Raw genomic sequence first — 20,220 nt, forward strand, 5'->3', positions numbered from 1 at the left:
CCTTCTTTCCATAATGAAACATCTTCAGCTGTTCAGAGACCCTCAGAAACCGCCTGTGTAGTGAGATGGAATGACCTCACTGCATGAAGCAAATGCATGAACCCCCTTGGTCTGACTAGCAGGTGTGTCTGCCTCTCCTGGTTGAATTTGCTGTCCATTTGCCTGGCATTAATATACTGAGCTGGACATGGAATTACCTTTGGTCTACAGGGAATGGCACGCTAATGTGCTATCTTGCTCTCCAAATTACTACTACCCACCATTTAAAATATTTTATCTTGTGCATTCCATAGGTATGATTCCAACAAGGTGATCACTCATCCCTTCCCTGCTTCTCCTCAATACGACCCCTCCCTCCCTCCCTTTTGTTCATCAGTTTTTACAAAGACATAATTTTCACCCATTCTATATTCAGAGACTTAATTTGCCACTAATTGTAAAACTGAGGAAGTGAAAAGCAGGAAGATCACAGCTCACTGGATTACAGACACAGGCTAATCATGGCAATCAGCCCACAATGGTCATTTTAGGCCCAGCGCAGTAGCCTAGCAACTAACATCCTTGTCTTGAACACGCCAGGATCTCACATGGATGCCAGTTCTAATGCCGGCTGGTCCATTTCCCATCCAGCTCCCTGCTTGTGGCTTGGGAAAGCAGTCAACGACGGCCCAAACCTTGGGATCCTGCACTCGCATGGGAGACCAGGAAGAGGTCCCTGGCTCCTGGCTTCGGATCAGCTTGGTTCTGGCCACTGCGGCCACTTGAGGAGTGAATCAAAGGAAGGAAAATCTTCCTCTCTGTCTCTCCTCCTCTCTGTATATCTGACTTTCCAATAAAAATGGATAATTTTTTAAATGACCATTTCATTCCTATATAATTTTTTTTTTGTATTCTGTATTGGCTGATGCATATCAGAAAATACTTGGGATATTTTTCTTTTTGAGGCTGGCTTATTTTACCAAGCATAATGATTTCCAGTTGCTGTTATTTTATTGCAAAAGACAAGATTTCATTATTTTTTGGTGGGATAACAGTTTTCATAGTATATATATACACCACATTGTCTATACCCACTCATCAGTGGTGGGCAGCTGGGTTGATTCCATATCTTAACTGTTAAGAACTGAGCTGAATACCCACACTTACACAAGTTAAACAGAGCTTCCTTTGTTTTAAGAACATGAAGATTAGAGAAATTCCAAAATGTGTATATATATGCCAAGGACTACACTGGATGTAAAATACACATTCATCCGTAATAAGCCATCCCTACCGCTGTTATACAGAAGGCCCTGGATTTCAAATTTAGTCTACCATTTTAACTAATGAGTTACTATGTCAAAAGACTTTAGGAATTTAAGTAAAAAGGAAAAAAAAAAAGCTTAAAAATATTTTCTCATGGAGTTGTGAATATTCTACTTATGGTACTGTGTGCCTCTTTTATGGATTTGTGGGTTGTCTTCTGTGGATCCGGGCCTTCCTGGATGTAGGAGGTCATGCCTGGGAAACTGGCAGGGAGCTTGGCAAACTGAGACCCTGCTTCGCCCTGATGGACAGGCAGCCGGGACCAGACCTATACATCCTGTTTCCTTTTGCTTGCAATGCCCCCACCTTGCAGTGGGGAAACGAGAGAACCAATTAGGGGCTGCTGTGGTCAGCTCAGGCTTACAGATGGCTTTCCTCAGGAAGGACTGTATCTAAAACTGACCTGTAAGTTGATTGGTGGCCATGTGGGGTGGGGAGACCAATCGGGTTACAGCTACTAGTACCCTGGGCTTCCTGTTTATCACCCTATATGTAAACTTTACTATTAGACTCAATAAACAGATTGGTTGGTTGTTTCCTTTCTCCAGGGGTCTTCCATGGGGCCTCTGTCCCCTCACCCTGGGCTCCTCCAGGAGGACTGCGGAAAGCAGCCTCACACATTTGTGAATTTTCTCTCTTTTTAAAAAAATTATTGTAAAGGTAGGAAATAGCTTGGGAACAGCTGTCTACAGAAAACACTACACAGAAAAAATGAAAGGATATGTACAAATTGTTCAGAACAACATATCCCTTAGAGATAATGAAGGAAAATTCAAGATGAATAAAAAAGGTATATGGCAATATGTTCAACCTTATTAATAGTTCAATAAATGAAAATTAAAATTATACAACTTTAACCTCCTAAATAATAGCCTTGATGGAGAAAATAGGCTAAATCTAAACCTGAGCTTGTCATTATTTATTGTGTGGCCTTGTCACTGAAACAGATGTATTTGCCAAATTCAATCACAGAAAACGGTTTCTCATGTTAGGTTTGTAAATCTGTTGTTCATTTTCAGGTAATAGCTTTCGATTTCACCCAAGTACTCAAGAGAAAATTTCTAAATAATTGCATTACAAATCTTTTTAATTTCTTCAACAACAAAGAAATCCAACAGAAGTAATATTCAAGAGAAACAAAATTCGGTGCAGGCCAGCTCTTAATATCTCAATAAGTCACCTGTGAATCATTGCATGCTTCACTCGCCCATTCAATATGTGTTTATTGGAAAATAATTGTGTACTAACCTTGCTCCAGACTCTAGAGACTAAGAAATAGGCAAGTTAAAAAATATCCCTTTTCTTGCGAATCTTACATTATAGCATAATAAACACACTTTCCTGGGGGGGGGGTGTCTATCTGCAGTTCTCCATCCATGCTCCAAAATGAGAGCACTTTCAAAAATTACTAATATTTCTTATTTATTTTTGAAAATTTGATAGCTTCACCAAAAAATACACATCAGCCTTGAAACTGCCAATTCTTTGCCAAGGACTGACAGGTTTTCTCCTGCAGGCTTAGAGAATAAAGACTGACCAACTGCCTTTGGATCTCATTCTCCTGGGACTTACCTGTGTCTGATTTACAACATTTCCTTGCTAGTCAGCTCCAAATAAGAGAATCACTAAGGTTTGGATTAAGGGATCAAGTTTAGGTTCTCTTCCAGCTGCTCAAATTTAGCCTCCTCAGTGGTGGAAAATGGAAAAGAGAGAAAGAGATCAAAATAGAGAGGGCTTGGGAGTCTGGGCTGTTGCAGCTGTTTAGTGAGTGAACCACCAGATAGAAGAACTTTCTCTCTGTTTCTCTTTCTCTCCATAAATCTGATCTGACATTCCAATAAAAATAAATCTTTTTTTAAAAATTGTGACAAATTTCAGCTGTTGAAAAATAGAAATCTTGTCATTTGTTCCAACTGCATGGAACTGAAGGGCATTATCTTGAGTACAATAAGGCAGACACAAAAAAGACAAAAACTGTATGTTCTCCCTTGTGTGGGGAGCTAAAAAATATCAATCTGGAGACAAGGGTAGTTCCTTCTCGGGGATTTTCATCTTCAGCTGCTTGCTATTATAGACACTTCTCTGCTAAACCAAAGCTTTCCAGTGTAAAAGTTCATTACCAGGGCTGGAATTCTGGCACAGAGGGTTTAATTCCCAGGTACTTTGCTTCTGATCCAATTCCTAACTAACCTGCATGGGAAGAGAGCAGACAATGGCCCAAGTGTTTGCGCACCTAGCAGCCACACGGGGAGACTCAGATGGAGCCCTGGCTCATGGCATCAGCCTGGTCCATATCTGGTTGTTTCAGACATTTGGGTAGTAAACCAGGGAATGGAAGATTTCTGGGTCTGTTTCTCTCTCTATATATTTTATCTCTTTCAAATAAATAATGTTTAAATTAATTTGATTTAAAGTAATTTTATTAATTACAAGAGCATATAAAATGTCACAGAAAATTTTGCATTATCCTTTTGCTCTAATTTTCTGCCCATTTTTTACAGTACCCTCATCTGTGTACACATAAAACATACACATTTATATATATACATATATGTACATCATGTCAATGCTGCTTCTCTGAGAACTCTAATTCAGTCATGTGCTATTTCTTTTGTAGTTATGAACTCCGCTGTCTTACACTGTTTTATCCAAGAAGATCTTCCTTCCCCCTGGAGAATAACAAACAGTCCCTGTAGAGAGCACAGACCCCTTGTACTTTGTTGTAGATAATACCAACAATGCATTGTATAGCATACCTATAGTGCTAGGGGCAGAGAATGGGCCCTGACAAAGATCTGGAAAGGAATTCAACTGCTAACTCAGGACAGAGACTGAAAGGATCTTCCCAGGTCAACTTATCAAGTTTAAAAACTCAGCCTCCACGCATAGGCATGTTAAGCATAGCAACAGATGAAAGCTCTAGAAGCTTCCTTATAAATGTTTTCTAACTGCAGACTTAGATCTTCTCAGGCCATGAGGTGACTGTCACAGGCACACAGTGGGATTCCTGCTATGCCCGTGCACCTGCTTGCAGGGATAATGTTGGCACACACAAAGCTTCTCTGGATCCTAAATCAACAGAACCCACCAGCCAGTTTAACACCATGGCTCCAATACATTGGAGATCCTAACTTGACGCATGGCGCTGCTCTGTCAACATGGCCCTGAACACAATGTGTGAAATGAACGGTCCCCATGGTGATGGACATATTCCCAGCCTCGGGGAACATGAGCACATACTTTCAACGTTTATTTTGCCAAGTAAAAAAAAAAAAGATAAGAGAAAGGACATACCTTAAAATATAGATGGGTTATTGAAAATCAATAGGCCACTGGGCAACACATCTTAGAAACCTGCCCTAAGGAGAAGGATCTGCTAACCAGAATAGCAATGACTAAGAGTAAAAGAAGAGACAGAGGCACAGTGAATACTACTGCTGCCTTCTCCCTCAAAGGAACAGAAGCCTTTCCCAATCTCAAAGTTAACTGAGGAAGACTTTGAGAAAATGGAGGAAAAAACTTTTTAAAACTTGTTGTAGAGTTTCTCAACATTGAGGAGCACATACAGGAGTTCAATGAATTTAAGGAATATGTTATACAGGAATTAGCAACAATGAATCAAATGAAAGTTAATATGTTAAAAATTAAGAATGCAATGAGCAAATTAAAAATTCAGTGAAAAGCCTCAATAATAGAATGAGTGAGGCAGAAGAAAGTTATAGTATTATTCACAGAAAATCATTTCTTACAATGACGAGGGTTCACCATCAAGCCATCGTATGTGTCCCTCTCTCTTTTTCAAAATTTCTTTGGAAGGCAGAGTTAGGGAGACGAGAAGAGGCAAGATAGATCTTTCATCCACTGGTTTACTCCCCAAATGACCACAAGGACCAGGACTGCATGGGCCAAAGCAAGGATTCAGGAACTCCATCTGTGTCTTCCCAGGAGGGCAACAGGGACCCAAACACTCAGGCCATCCTCTGCTGCTTTCTCATCCACATGAGCAGGGAGCTGGATTGGCAGTGGAGCAGCCAGAACTTGAACCAGTGCTCATATGGGATGTTGGCACCACAGACGGAGGCTTCATCTGAATGCCAGCCCTCCATGCACCCTTCTTCAGAGGCACCCCTTACTCCTAATAACATGTTTACAAAACCTTGCAACTCACTGTAAGATTTAATAACTGAAAAGAAAATGGATCCTTTCACTATCTAGCATTACAAATGAAATTTCCCCTGTCCAATCTATTACAATGGCACCTTCCCCATGGAAATAAGACATAAAGGCCAATAAGGCATTGAAGAGAGGGTAAATATTTCTTCAAGGATTTGCGAGAATTCCTATAGCCCAGCCCGATGCGCACAAATACCATGAATACCAACTAGGATTCTTCAAACTACCTTCAGTCCTCATTAAAGAGCAAGACAAACGTGACTTTGCTACCATCTCTAAGTCCACGTGCTTACTTGTAAAATACTTTTTAAAACTGAAAAAGAAAAACGGGGACAGGCACTGGTCTAGGAGTTAGGTTGCCTCTTGCAATGGCTGCGTTTCATGGGCAAGTGTGTCTATGTTCAAGCTCTGACTGCTGTGCCTGTGACACAACTTATTAAAGCCCATTTGGGGAAGCAGCAGGGTGGGGGATCTTGCCACTCACGTGGGGAGTTCCAGGCTTCTGTCTCTGGCTTGGCCCTGCTCCAGCTGGTGCAGACATCTGGGGGAGTGCACCAGCAAATGAAAGATTTCTCTCTCCTCCACCTCTTTCAAATGAAACAAAAATGTGCCAATTTATTAGTAATTCTTAAAAGGGTGCGTTCGATAATGAATCCAAATACACACTGCTTTCTCCCGCACTAAAAAATGAGAGGGGAAAAAGAAGACAGATACAAGTGGCACTAGCGTTGCCCCTCTGCGACTTCCCAGGGAGCAGTTGGTCCGTTGCCCTCACCCCTCCATCGGGCCCATGAAGTATAGCTCAATGAATAACTAACAGATGATTACATTGATGAGGAAAGAGTCCTCAGAGCAGACAGCTACTTCCTACAGGTGACAAGCAATCTTCCGCCAGGGCTTCACCTGACGAGTCATTTTGGGTTGTGATCACAAGGGTTGGAGACTGATGAAATTACCCTGTCCAACATCAAACGCAAAGTGGCTGTAAATCAGCAGTGGCTGCGGCCGAAGGAGAGCAGCTCATTCTTTATGCTTGGAAGACAGTCTTCTACCTGGGGGCCGCCCAGAGCTTAACAATGTCATTAAGTGACCCCCAGGAAGAGATTTAATTTTTTTTAAAAAAAATCAGACTATCTATAGACTCGAATCCTTCAGCTGTCTTGAGGAAGTTGATTGGAAAGCAAGTTGTATGATTTAAAAACTGTGTTGAAACTAACTCAGTACATGGCGGTTTGTATAAATAGGCACATGCCTGTTCTAACTCCATTTGACCTTGCCAGACCACCATACACCGGACCTCATGCTAGCACTGTTTCTCGAGAGTCACTTAAGGAAAGGTGAATCTACCTCTAAAATTCCAGCCATCTCTAGTTTACTCAAGCCCAGAGGGTTCTGTAAACCCAGAAAATGATCTTGCAAATGAAATCTATAAGAAGAGAGAGGATAAAATACCGATGATTTATACGTCATATCTGCCAAGCAGCGCTTGATTTATACATGATCTAAAGAAACGTTGGAGAAAACCATTCTGAAGTTGCCTTGTGGACAGACTCATATTTTAAGAGTAAAAAATTGGCAGGTTTCATTGAATAGGGAAGGAGCTTTCTAAGGATCCCATTTCCCCATCACTGGAAAGGGATTTATACGCATTGTTCCCTTTAGTGGTGTGGGGAAGTTCTGGTGTAAATCCTTTAGGGTTCACAGTAGGAACCAGCCACTCACAGGTTTCCAAGGCTTGATGATGTGCACAAAATTGTGATTTCTAAAGAAAAAAAAAAAAGGAAAAGTATTTCGGTATTTCTAAAAGGTTAGGCTAGGAAGGTAAGTGGGCTTACCCGGGGTCAGGTTGCAGTTGTGTGCAATCTCAACAGCCTTTCTGATTTACCTGCAGAACCTGCTATGCCGGGGAAGTGGAGGGGCTCTGCCTGAAAGGCCTGTCCACATTTAAATAGGGTCGATTTAATAGGAATTGTGACTGACGTAAAAATACCCCTTCTGTTTTATTTAGTTTTCAGTTCTCCACTGTCAATGAAATGAAGCCACTAAATACCTCGTTTTAACTTACATTTTACCAACGCATATACATTTAATCATCACCTATAGATGCTGTTGGGGGAGGGGAGGGCATTTAGCATAGATGATTGAAGGGGAATCTTTGTGCAATCCTTTTTTTTTTTTTTTAAATTTAGAACTTCTCACAAAAATAGGCAGTATGCTGGGGGAGGGGAGGAACACAGTGGACCTCCAGCTGAACAGTATTTGAAAGGGACGTGAGTGTAGCAACAGGCTCCAAGGAGCGTGCTCCGCAGCTCTTTACTGATGGCTATTTTTGTGCGTGCTCTGCGGTGTGCTCGGCAGTTGCACGTTAATTATCCTGCACTTTGTTCGGGGAAGGTATGTGCTGGCTCCTGGCCAAGGTGGGCCCGGACTCTTCTTGTCACTACAGTGTCTAACAGCATGTACGGAATAATATCCCAATTAGATCTTTAAGTGTTAGAAACATGATCCACCAGGGCATTTTTTTTCTTGGATGCTTGCTGATCAGTGGGAAGTTTCAGAAACAAGCAGAAGGTAGAGCAGCACTGGGACCCTTTCCACACCAACCCAAGGAGGTGGCAAAAGGAGCTGAGACCAGAACACCACATGTTCAACCCTTGGCGGCTTGTAATTGTGTTTGTCTTGAACACAACTTACAGATCAGAACGGCGGCAGTGCCCTTTCTGAAGAACCTTCTTTCCGTGCCACCTTCCAGACACGATTTTATTTTTCTGATAACAAAAGGAAAAATTTCCTTTTGCTTCTAAATATGCAATGCTCTACAACCAACTGAAGATTTCTGGATAAATTACCACAAGCGAGGCTTTAAACAACCATGTAACTTAAATTTCTTTACAGGGTAATTTTCCAAGCTAAAACAATGAAGTACATCTCTTCCTCTTTCTCTCTCTGCTGTTTTCCACATGTCAGAGATGGTAAGAAAAACACACGTGGCAAAGAAATCCAGCTTCCTTTACTCTTATACCCTGTTGAGACAACAATTGAGTAAAATGTCTGGACTCAGTTAAGATGCCCAAAGACAGCCTTTAATTTGCACCCTGGAACAGGTTAAGAGTCCAGTCAGTCTTCTCGGGTTCTATCAGTCACTCCCTTCAGAGCAATCAAGTTATTCTAAATGGTACAGTATTTAAATTCTTTCCATTGACCCTATAATCGCACACCCCACGGGCTGCAGGCAAGGTGTTCATGCTTGTCAGACCGCGGGTGGGAAGTGCCTGGATATTCCTGTGCCGATGACAGGGCTGGGAGGTGGTGGAGTAGACTGGCTGCTGGGGTCACTGGAGAAGCAAAGGACAAGCTAATTCGAATTTCAGCACAACCAGTTGGGTGTCTCTCTCTCTCACTCTCTCTCTCTCTCTCTCTCTCTCTCTCACACACACACACACACACACACACACACACACACACACACACACACACAGATTTTCTTCTATGATAGCAGCACAACAGATGCCCTGGATATAATCATTTGGCTCTCAGCTTCAAGTATTTTGTTTTATATTTATCATTCGTAAGGATATTCTTCTTTAAAATACCCCTTTGAGGAAAAAAAAAAAAACACCCTTCTTCTCTGAAAACACTATCATTTAAAAGAAGAACTTGTGTCCTGGTGTCCATGAATGAAGTGATGTCATACACAAAAAAGCTGGAATAATTATGAGGCAAGTGATTTTAATCGAATTCAAGTTACTAATATCAGGGCAAAGATGCAATTGGCATGGACATTTAGAGAAGCTGAGATAATTATGTGATACAAAATCACTTCTTGATGAATCCTCTTAACCATGAACTTTGCTCCAACACCAACCAGCAGGAACAGCCATCTCTGGTCTCCTTCCTTTCAGGCCTATTTGGACCACTCCAGGAATGGACTGTTCGGCTGAGGCGAAATGAATCACTTTAAAAAATCACATCTTTTAACAAAAGTGCAGTAGACTTGAAAACCTTTTAGTTGTGGGTCCTCAGAACAGGTATTATTTTGTTAAGGGTAGGATGGAATTTACTACCAGTTCCAAAGTTGATTTCGGGACTTCTTTGGTGTTGAGATTCAGGAAATAAAGCATGACACAAGGAAATAGTATGCCGAGAATAAGCAAAATCAGTGATAATTCCACTGTGTGCTTAAATAACTTCAATTCAATTCAATAGAATCATTTATTCTAATGTTAGTGTGTTTTAGGGATGTAGCAGCTTCCAGAAAGTGTCTCAAAAACCTATTTATTTTTCCCCCCCAGGATCCTTCTTAGGATCAGGAAGTTGACATGACAAAGTCACATAATTTGCCCCAGAAGGCACAGCTGTGAGTGGCAAGGGCAGGATCAGGACTTGTGAATCAAGCCCGTCATGCTGTTCCCATGTTCACCCTTCCCATCACATGATCCGCTCCTGCCTTTAGACATGTCCAACTGGAATATATGGCAATGCTTGGATTACAGAGTCTGGTCCCTTTAATTTCCTCTTCTATTTTAATACTGTTTACATGTCGGATGTATTTGACAAGCTAGCCAAAGAAAGCAGCCACCTCAGTTTTGTTGTCAGCTTCTTTCTGAGTTCAGACTGGGGTGTGGCTTTATCTGTTTCCAAATGAAGGGTGTTTGCACCTTCCTAGGAGGGAGGAGGTGAGGTGGAAATCTCAAGAGCTCTGGATTTCTTGAACAGAAGGCCTGGCAAGGGGCATGTCTGACACAGAGGTGAAGAGGCCAACCTTTATGGGTTTGAGTTCTAATTCTGCTTCCAATTCTACTTGCTTGCTCATGAACATCCAGGGAGGCAACAGGTGATGATGGTTCAAGGGCCTAAGTCTCTCCCACCACATGGAAGACTGATGCCTGCATCCCCGGCTCCTGGTTTGGGACTGCCTACAGGGAAAGCATCGTCCATCCAGGTTACCTGGGATGCTCACCAGGATCACATTTCGATCAGGTGTCCACGTGGGGCTCTTCAGGAGAGCAGAGGAAGCCCACTCTGCTGTGTTGTCTCCACTCGCTGAGCTTCAGCCCAGTGCGTTCAAGGACCCCATCCCCAGCCTCCTTTCCTAATCATAATAAAACCTGACTTGTGTGCTCTTTGGAAATGCAGGGTTCCGGCCAAATCTACTTTCTAGTGTGTCCATGGGAAAAGCTGAAAAATACAATCCACACTTTTTTTCTTTGCCTAGACAACTGCAAGACGGAAAGGTGGCCCACTGAGAAATAGGATATGCATCCCTATGTTCATTGCAGCACAATCAGTAATTGCAAAAACATGGAAGCAACCGAAATGCCCATCAATAGAAGATTGGATAAAAAAGCTTTGGTTCATCTACTCCATGGAATACTACTCAGCTATTAAAAAAAACAAAATGCAGTTCTTTGTGGCTAAATGGGCACAACTGGAAACTATAATGCTAAGGGAAATGAGCGAATCCCAAAAGATTAGATACCACATGTTTGCCTTGATTTAACCTGTAATTTATTGTTTGGTTGTTTGTTATTTTTTGAACGTGTCATTGATGCTGTCTCAACCCAGATGTTTCGAAGAATGGAACTTGCATTATTTTTAACATATTGTTTACCCAATACTATGTCAATTAATTCCATAATGTTGTATATTGATACTGAGGCCTTGTTGGGGCTTTTAACTGACCGGATCTTTACTCTGTTAGACCTATCTTCAGACCATAGAAGGTCTCCCCAAGAGGCCACTGAACTTATCTGGACAATAAGACGCTGAACTTTATGCTAGGCATGTGTTTGCAAGCAATGAATCTCAACTGAACTTGAACTATGGTTATGCAGCAAGGTGGAGGAATCCACCATGGGGGGAGGGATATGGGGAGGGGTGGGGGGAATCCCCAGCGCCTATAAAACTGTACTACATAATACAGTGTAAGCAACAATTAAAAAAAAAAAAAAAAAAAAGAAACCTGAAACATTCTGTTCTTCTGAATTATTTCAATCAAATGTAAATTCAATTGTAGCTATGGGTAAGAAAATTTTTTTTGTCAGATTATTCTTACACGGCATTGAGCCTGGCATTTAGCACTTATTTTCTTCATGTAACTGGTCTTGCCCAAATTACAGGGTCCTGATTACAGATTAAATGAGATAGGGTCTAGAAGAAAATGGCAGAAAATTCTCTGATGGGAACTTGACAGCTGCTCACCCAGCACGGACAACCTGCTGCTTACTGTGAAGCAAAGCTCCAGCCTGCAAGCAAATCTGTTTTTCCATTCGTTGTACTCTTACTTACCTGATGGGCATAATTACTTTAAAAATTAAACTATTTTTATTTTACAAGTATGTCAAGGTAAAGGCTGCAGCTATGTGAGAGGAGAGAAAAAAATGGATTCTCTTTGTGTCTTGTGATCTTTAAGTTACGTCCGTCTTCATGGCTTTTGATAGCTTACATTTTGCCCTGTTTTCATTTTATCTTAGCTAACACCCTGAACTGAAAACACAGCAAGTAGGTAAAAAAATCATCTGTGAACCATAATAAATGGATTTCTGCCAATGACAGGCCATGATACAGGGAAAAAAAATCTGTGATGACCCTCTTCCTCTACACTCATTTATCTCTTCCTGGTGTCCACTGATAGATTCTTGCCGTATGATTTATTGCAGAAAAACACCACCTAGAAATGGGCTTTTGATAAAATTGTTCAAGGATTCCGGGACAATAAATCCTAATCTTAACATGCAATGCTGCAGAATGCTTCACCTTTCTTAGGCTGTAAATAAAATATGCCAGATGTGATAATAAATCCATACATTTAAGCACTATCTATGTAGTTTAGGAAATAAAGCCGTAGCATGTACGCTTGATGTTAATAGCAGCTCTGGGCCTGGGGATATTGATGGCAGTATTTGTGCATTTGCCATCCAAATTTTTAGCACTCTGCGGTGCTTATGAAATTTCATTGCTTTTATCTGCCTGGGGAGGCTTGCCCTACAAGGAGCAGATGTGGGTTAAGCATAATCAGTTTCTGGTGGCTGGAATCAAAAGAGATGTTGCCTGCACACAGACAACTTGCTCCGGGAGACAGCTGAAATTCTGAGTTCATGCGGAGACCTTTCTTTCTAATTAATCATCTGCTGGAGGAAGTGATGAGAGGTTCAGTCACCTCCCTGTGACCCCACTAGTGACACAGGGTGTGGAACAGACAGAACCCTAGTATTTAGGCTGCTTCGCAGAAGCTCAAAGACAGGTATCTGACCTCCACGTGGCAGAAGGCTGAGGCAGCCTTTTGGCTGGCTTTGATCTTGCTTGCTCCTCACTGCGTGGAGACCGCAAGACCGATTTTTTTTTTTTAATTACAGACTTTCTCAAGCTTATAAACGGGAGCAAGCCTCTCTCTACTCAGAAAGCTCGATCTTAATCTAGCTCGGGACCTCGCCAATGGCGAAGGACACTGTGCAGGGTGATAATCTGAGAAGGCTGCCTAGCGCATGGCAGGGTGCTCAGTGGCTTCCTTGGCCTTGTCCCCGCCCCAGGACGAGTGTCTTCTTCCCCAGCCTCCTACTTGGGGTAATGGAAAAATTTTCAGATGTCCGCTGAAGGGCAAGACCATACTGGGTTGAAAATGACCCGATCAAACTTGTTAGTAAAGAGCATGCCATTAGCAAAAACAGACACTTGGTTCAAAACTAAAGAGGTACTGAGTTTCAGAGTGAAGATAAATTGGGTTTTATGCAGAGAGCATTGAAAACCTTTGTGGAAAGAGAAAAGGAAAAATCCTGTGACATGCTTGTGCTTGGGCTAGTTGCTAAGAAATCATGTGTTAAATACCACATTGCATGGTCATTTACATTGGACCTGACAGAATTAGGATACTGATGTAAAAATAGTGTTTACTTGAAAAAAACCACACTAGAAAGAAAGAAATGGAAATGAGCATTAAAAAAAAACCTAAGGCAAGTTTTTTTTTCCCCTCCAACAAATTGGAAGTGGAGAAATCCATTATATCATGTGTGGCTTTCTTTGTGTCCTCAGATATTTATTGAAGGTCAAAGACAGAGATGCCTAATGGGTTATGATTATGTGAAATGAAGTGAGAAACAATGTTTTATAACAGCAAACACTTTTTATAGTGACAGTGTATTATGTTCACTAAAACGTCTTACAGCCGCCTTTCCCCTGGTATCCATGGCTCAAAGCAGGAAAATAATATGTTATTCGAGAAATACATAGAAATTGGGGGTGTGACTTGTTCAGAGCCAGGGCTCTTGTCTCAAGACCCAAAGAAATTTCCCACTATGCTTCGTCCTACTTGAATATCCATTTTGTCAAAAAAAAATATATTGCTGCTTTCATATCAGTTTTTTCATCTCAGGGGAAAAGTTATATTTTAGTGTTATAAAATTTATGAAAATTTAGTTTGGAGCTCCCCGCTTTTGAGCTTGAAATACACTGACAGTGCCCCCTCCCCCAATGTCCAGATCTTTCAAATGATTACACTTGCACTTTTGACACTCTTTGTTACTGAAGTGACATAAAAGATCTTATGAATTCAATAACAATAATTTTTACACAGAGCTACATTTTATTAACCTCAAGAGCCTATATATGCCTTTAATCGCAAATAGAATAAATGTGAGAATTTTATTTCCTGAAGACAAAGCTTACTAATGGGCAATTCCTTGCAACCATTCTTCCTAACCTGCAGTTGCGGAAAGCAGGAAATATCCTTGTGTGTTTCTTATATTAAGGCATATGGCATTTATCGGAAAAAAGCTCATGCATTCATTCAATACTCTGTATCTTAGGAGTTACCACAGGGTCCAGCCCAGTGCACCATCCCCGAATGCTTGTGGATAAATCAATACCTATTGCCAGGTGTCATCAAACCTGAACTTCTAAAGGTCAAAGGACCCTGGGACTCTTGACTTTCTGTTCTTATCTTCTCCAGCTACTCTTGCTCTCTGCTGCTTCCCAGGTCACTCCAAGCCCTCTCTCAGAAGCCCACACATGTGCCCTGTGTCTTCTCCCTTGAGTGAAAATCTCTTGTTCAAAATTTGGGTTGGGCAGGTTCCTTGTCACTGAGTGCTCAGCCAGTGTCACCTCTTCTCTGAGGCCTTCTCTGAGCCACTCAGGGTCTGGCCTTATCTCCCTGGTCCTGCAGGAACTGTCAGAGATCTTTGTCACCTTGTGTGTCACCTTTCTCTCCTTAAACAATGTTTGTCCCAAGTGGACAAAACCCTGGAGAGCTGAGATGGTCAATTTCACCCTAGAATCTAGAACACGTGTGGGTTATATTACATCCTTGAGTCCTGCTGGAATGCTGAAGAGAAAACACACGCGCTAAGTGCAAGGTGCCACCAGGGAAGTAGCAGATTGTCAGGGAGAGTAGGGAAGGGAGATGTGTGAGGTACAGTTAATGGAAAGTTCACAGGAGGAGCAGCACTTCGGCTAAGGCAAATGCTGATGGTGAGGCTATGTGCACAAGCTTGGAGGGAAACGAAGCTTTTTATTCTAAAGAAGCTGGGAGAAAGCTGTGTGACTGGAACCTGCTAAGTAGGATTGAGGGGAGAATAGAGAAAAAAGGAGAAACATGATCTGCATGGAGTTTGACCTAACATAGCTTTTCATCAGAATACAGGCGTGCCCCTTAGTCCATGGCGGTGGACTTTGCTATCTGTAGCAAAGTTGAGTACAGATGCCACTAGACTGATCATCTAGGCCTAGATTAATCTACTGTTAAGCTGAAAAATATCATAAATGTGAGGTACACTTAATAGGGCTAGGCCCTGAGCATCATCTCCCAGCAACACAGTCCACTGTTGGGTACTGGTGGATGACCAGGAACCAAGGCTCACTGCCTCTGCCCAGCAGCGTTGCTAGTCACATTTCCAAAAGTTCAAACTCAGCACACTCAGTTCAAACCTGAAGCATAGTGTCATGCCCCTTATGGAGGAATGCATTTTCCCTTTTGCTTCACTGAAGCTGAAACAAAATCGTAAGCCAAACCTGCTGGAGTCAGGACCTGCTTATGGCTGCAGCACACACTGCCATTTTTCTTCTCCCCCGTCAAGCCTAACATATTTACTCTCTGGCTTTTTACAAGAGAATCTGACCAACCTTTAGGACCTAAAGGAGGAGGAGAGGGACTTGGGTTTCATCTTAATACAGCGGTGTGCCAGTTTTTCCAAACACATCTGTGAACTCTTTGACATTTCCTCCTTCTAACGATGAATTCGGTCCCTTCTCCTTGAATCGGAACTCTGACTCCCTGAGCAGTCGAACACAACAGAGGTAACACCACATGAGTTTCTGGACTCAGATGTTGAGAAATTGGTAACATGTCCTTTGTGTCTCTCGAAACCTACCCACCATGCTATAAGGGAGAACAAAAGGCCCATGGGAAAGCCAAAGATGAAGTCCTCATGGTAGATCATGCCCAGCTCCAAGCTGCCAGCAGGGGAGGGAGCGGCTCCTGTGGCCCCCGGCAGAGCCATCTGCTTTATCTCACGTGCTGCAAAAGCAGCTCTCTTCACCTAAAAGGTAAATGTGTGAGCCACATAGACGGTTCTTGCTGTTTTTAGCCACCACATGTTAAAACATTTATACAATCCCACAGGGGAAGCAGAGTGGGAGGCAGCATTGTGGGGCAGCAAGTGAAGTCACTGCCCCACAATGCTGGCATCCCCGACTGCAACACTTGCTTAACTCCCAACTGCTCAGCTTCTGATTGAGCTATCTTCTAATGCACCTCAAAAGATGGCTGATGATAACATGGACCCTGCCATCATGTACGAGACTCTAGATGGAGTTTTAGGCTCCTGCCATTGGGCAGGCCCAGCCCTGGCTATTATGGCCATTTGGGGAGTAAACTAATGGATGGAAGATGTTTCTCCCTCTTCCTCTTACTCCCCTCTCTGTCATTATGCCCTATAAATAAATATAATAATTTTGAAAAATGAAAATCATGGGCTGGCACCATGGCATAGTGGGCTAAGACTGTGTGCTCAGTGCTGGCATCCCATGTAAGCCCTGGTTAAGCTCCAGCCATTGCAGCCATTTGGGGAGTGAACCAGTGGATGAAAGATCTTTCTCACTGTCATCCCTCTCTGTAAATTTGCCTTTCAAATCAAAATAAATAAATTTTTAAAAACTAGGAATCAACACAAATGAGAAGGTATAATGCTATCTTTCTCTATATAGTTCCATGTTTCTTACAACATAGACAATATAAAGCCACTCCTTTAATATATTTTCAATCTCTGTTTCTCTATCAGTGCCCCTTCCAATTGATCCTCCATCTTCATTCATTAAGTTGTCTTTTGAAAGACTTACGTATGATTTATTTGAAAGGCAGAGAACCAGAGAGAGACAGAGAAACAAAATGAGCTTCCATATACTGTTCCCTTCCCCAAATCACTGCAAAGGCTGGGGCAGGGGCCAGGCCAGGCAGAAGGCAGGAGCCTGGAACTCTATATGGGTCCCCTACATAGGTTCAGAGGCCTAACTACTCGGGACATCTTCTGCTTTCCCAGGTACATTAGTAGAGAGGTGAATCAGAAGTGGAGCAGCTGGGACTCCATCTGGTGCCTACGTGGGATGTTACCATTGCAGGTAGCAGCTTAACTGGCTGTGCCACAATGTCTGCCCCTTTTTAAAAATTAATTTTTTAAAAGACGTATTATTTACTTGAAAGAATGACAGAGAAAGAGACAGAGTGAATCACTGACTTAATAACCCAATGTCTACTGTATGCGGGAGTCTGCATCATAGACACACATTGCCTTAGAGTTTGATATTTGAACAGGATATGAGGTTTGAGACTGAAGGTTCATAATTTCAGTACTTCTATCAACAGAAGAACATTTAGTCAATTACTTATGCAAAATGATTTTTCCATTCTTGAATATTAATTGTGAAAGCTATTGTCCTTTTTTGTCATTTTCTAAAATTTCAAACAAGTTCTGTGGTAATTGCAGAATTCTCACATCACTAGATAAAGCTGGCACTTGACAAATGCCAGATTGCCATCTTATTTATGAATTCTGCATTTTCCTTGAAACACCTACATTTAGTGCCAGTTCTTTCTTACATACAAATTCAACAACCACAGCTAGAATTGAATATCAAAATTAGAAAAATGAAACCTGATGACAAGCTTTCAGAGAAACTTTAAAAAAAGAGAGAGATCTATGTGCAGTCCTCTTCAGAAATCTTGCCTTATCCACTGAAGATTAATGGATATAGAAAAGACAGAAAAACTTTATCTGTGCTGTGCAAATATTCTCCTTAAAGTTTCATTATCTTCTTACGTAGGATGAATAAAAATCATGGCATTTTCCCCCAATCTTTTAGTTTTGCTGGCCACACCAACAGGGCAAATAACAAAAAAAAAATTGCTTTCTGCCAACTTTACAGTTCAAACACTGGGCAAGACACAGATAATTTATGGTGGAGAAAATGATTTGCATCTGCAATCTCTTGTTGAACCTGCCACATGACTGAGCCAGTTTTGACAAAGAAGCTGGAAATCTGGCGCCCTAGTAAATGAAGAAAATGACTCTGATCATTTAACAAGCTGCCACTTGGGATCCTGAGAGTAGAAACGGAAGAAGCACAGGAAGGGAGGAGCAAGGGAGAAACTCGATCTGCACCACAAAGGCATGCCAAGTGAGTCAAAACCTGCACATCTCCAAGAACACACAGGAGAGTGAAGGACAGGTGCCGGAGATGACGAGGGCAAGGTGGACATTCTATGTTGTCTTTTTGACAGCCTGGATAAGGTGGCAGCAAAAGGAGGTGATCTTTGCTGCTCAGGAGACGTTCCCATGTGCAATATAGTCTCATGACTATACTGATGCAAATGTTCCTGCCATGCTGGCCACAAACATTTTCAGCTGTTACATAGTAGACATCCAAATCGTTTTTAAGAAAATAGGGCCCAGCACAATGGCGCAGTGGTTAAGCTCCTCGCCTTGCATGCCCGGGATCCCATATGGGCACTGGTTCTAATCCCGGCAGCCCCGCTTCCCATCCAGCTCCCTGCCTGTGGCCCGGGAAAGCAGTCAAGGACAGCCCAAAGCTTTGGGACCCTGCAACCGCGTGGGAGACCTGGAAAAGGCTCCTGGCTTCGGATCGGCATAGCATGGGCCGTTGTGCTCACTTGGGGAGTGAATCATCGGACGGAAGATCTTCCTCTCTGTCTCTCCTCTGTATATCTGCTTTTCCAATAAAAATAAAGTAAATCTTTAAAAAAAAAAAAAAAGAAAGAAAGAAAATAGGGCCTGATGCAATGGCTCAGTTAGCTAAGCCTCCCCCTCCAAGCACCAGCATCCCATATGGGTGATGATTAATGTTCTAGTTGTTCCACTTCTCATTCAGCTCCCTACCTGTGGTCTGGGAAAGCAGTCCCAAAGTCTTGGGAGAATGCACCTGTGTGGGAGACCTCAAAGAAGCTCCTGCCTCCTGTCTTTGAATCAGCTCAGCTCCAGCCATTGTTGTCACTTGGGGAGTGAACAGAAGATAGAAGAGATTTCTGTCTCTCCTTCTCTCTGCAAACCTGCCTTTCCAATAAAAAAAATAATAATAAATCTTTTAAAAAAGAGAAACATTCAGTTGGTTGGCAACTGAAAGCCCAATTTAGCAATTTAGTCAAATACTCAGTTTCTGGATCAAAGGCAGAAGACACAGGGAGCTTTGAAGAAAGGAGAAGGAAGTGCAGGTGTTGAAGAGTACAAGGTGAGCACAATGGATCTCTCTAACTGCTGAGAGCACGCCTGTGCGTCATGGCTCATTGTCCAGTCAAGGATCGGCTCGGTCACAGCTTCTCTCCTCTGCATGTGAAGTCATTTTTCAGACAACCATGTTCCACCTCCAACATCCAATGGCTCCTATTCATGAGTCCTTTGGAACAGCCACACCAGAGTTAGCTATTGTGTTGTGGCAAATTAATGCTTGGAATGCTCACGTGATGTATCAGACTACTGATTCAAGTTCCTACTAGTGTTCTTCCCAATCCCACTTTCTGGTAATGCACTTGGGGAGGATGCAGATGTTGACCCAAGTACTTGGGCTCATAACACCTACATGCAAAGCCAGGATACAGTTCTGGACTCCTGGCTTCAAACTGGTTCCTGCCTAGCTGATGCACATCTTTGGGAAGTGATTTAGTGGATGGAAGATCCTGTTCTCTTCCACCCTATTCCTGCCTGTCACTCTGTCACTCATTTATTTCAAACATAAATAAATGAATCTTCCAAACAAACAATGCCAACCAACAGATTAAAGGATTTACAACTGTCACCTCCTAGAGAAACCGATATAATTAGTGAAAATTTTTAAAACGAAATTTGCATTCTCATTGATGAGAGATTGAAATTAGGTTATAAAAATGTAAATGATGAGTGACCAAAACGTGAGCAAATGAATGACCAAGAAGCACCCAGAATTTATACCTGCAGTGAAAACCAGACAAAAACCAGAGCTGAAGATCCAAGCACAGTTGTTCTTAAGGAAACACAAATGCTTGGCAAGAGCAAATAGGGTGGAAAATTGTGACTGAATTATCCACAAGACTGCCAACGGAAGGCAAACTGAGATAAGATCATCCACCCCATGAAAATCCCCGCGTCAAACTCAGGTCTCATACATGGACTCGAGGACCCCTTATTTTGTGTTTAGAAAGAGGATTTCAGCATCTGTTGGCCCAGAAGTTTTCAAATTTGTCTACTTACTGGAATACACCTAGGA

This window comes from Ochotona curzoniae, unplaced genomic scaffold (assembly GCF_017591425.1).
Source record: "Ochotona curzoniae isolate NIBS_2020 unplaced genomic scaffold, NIBS_Ocur_1.0 scaffold_3835, whole genome shotgun sequence".
Lineage (NCBI taxonomy): Eukaryota > Metazoa > Chordata > Mammalia > Lagomorpha > Ochotonidae > Ochotona > Ochotona curzoniae.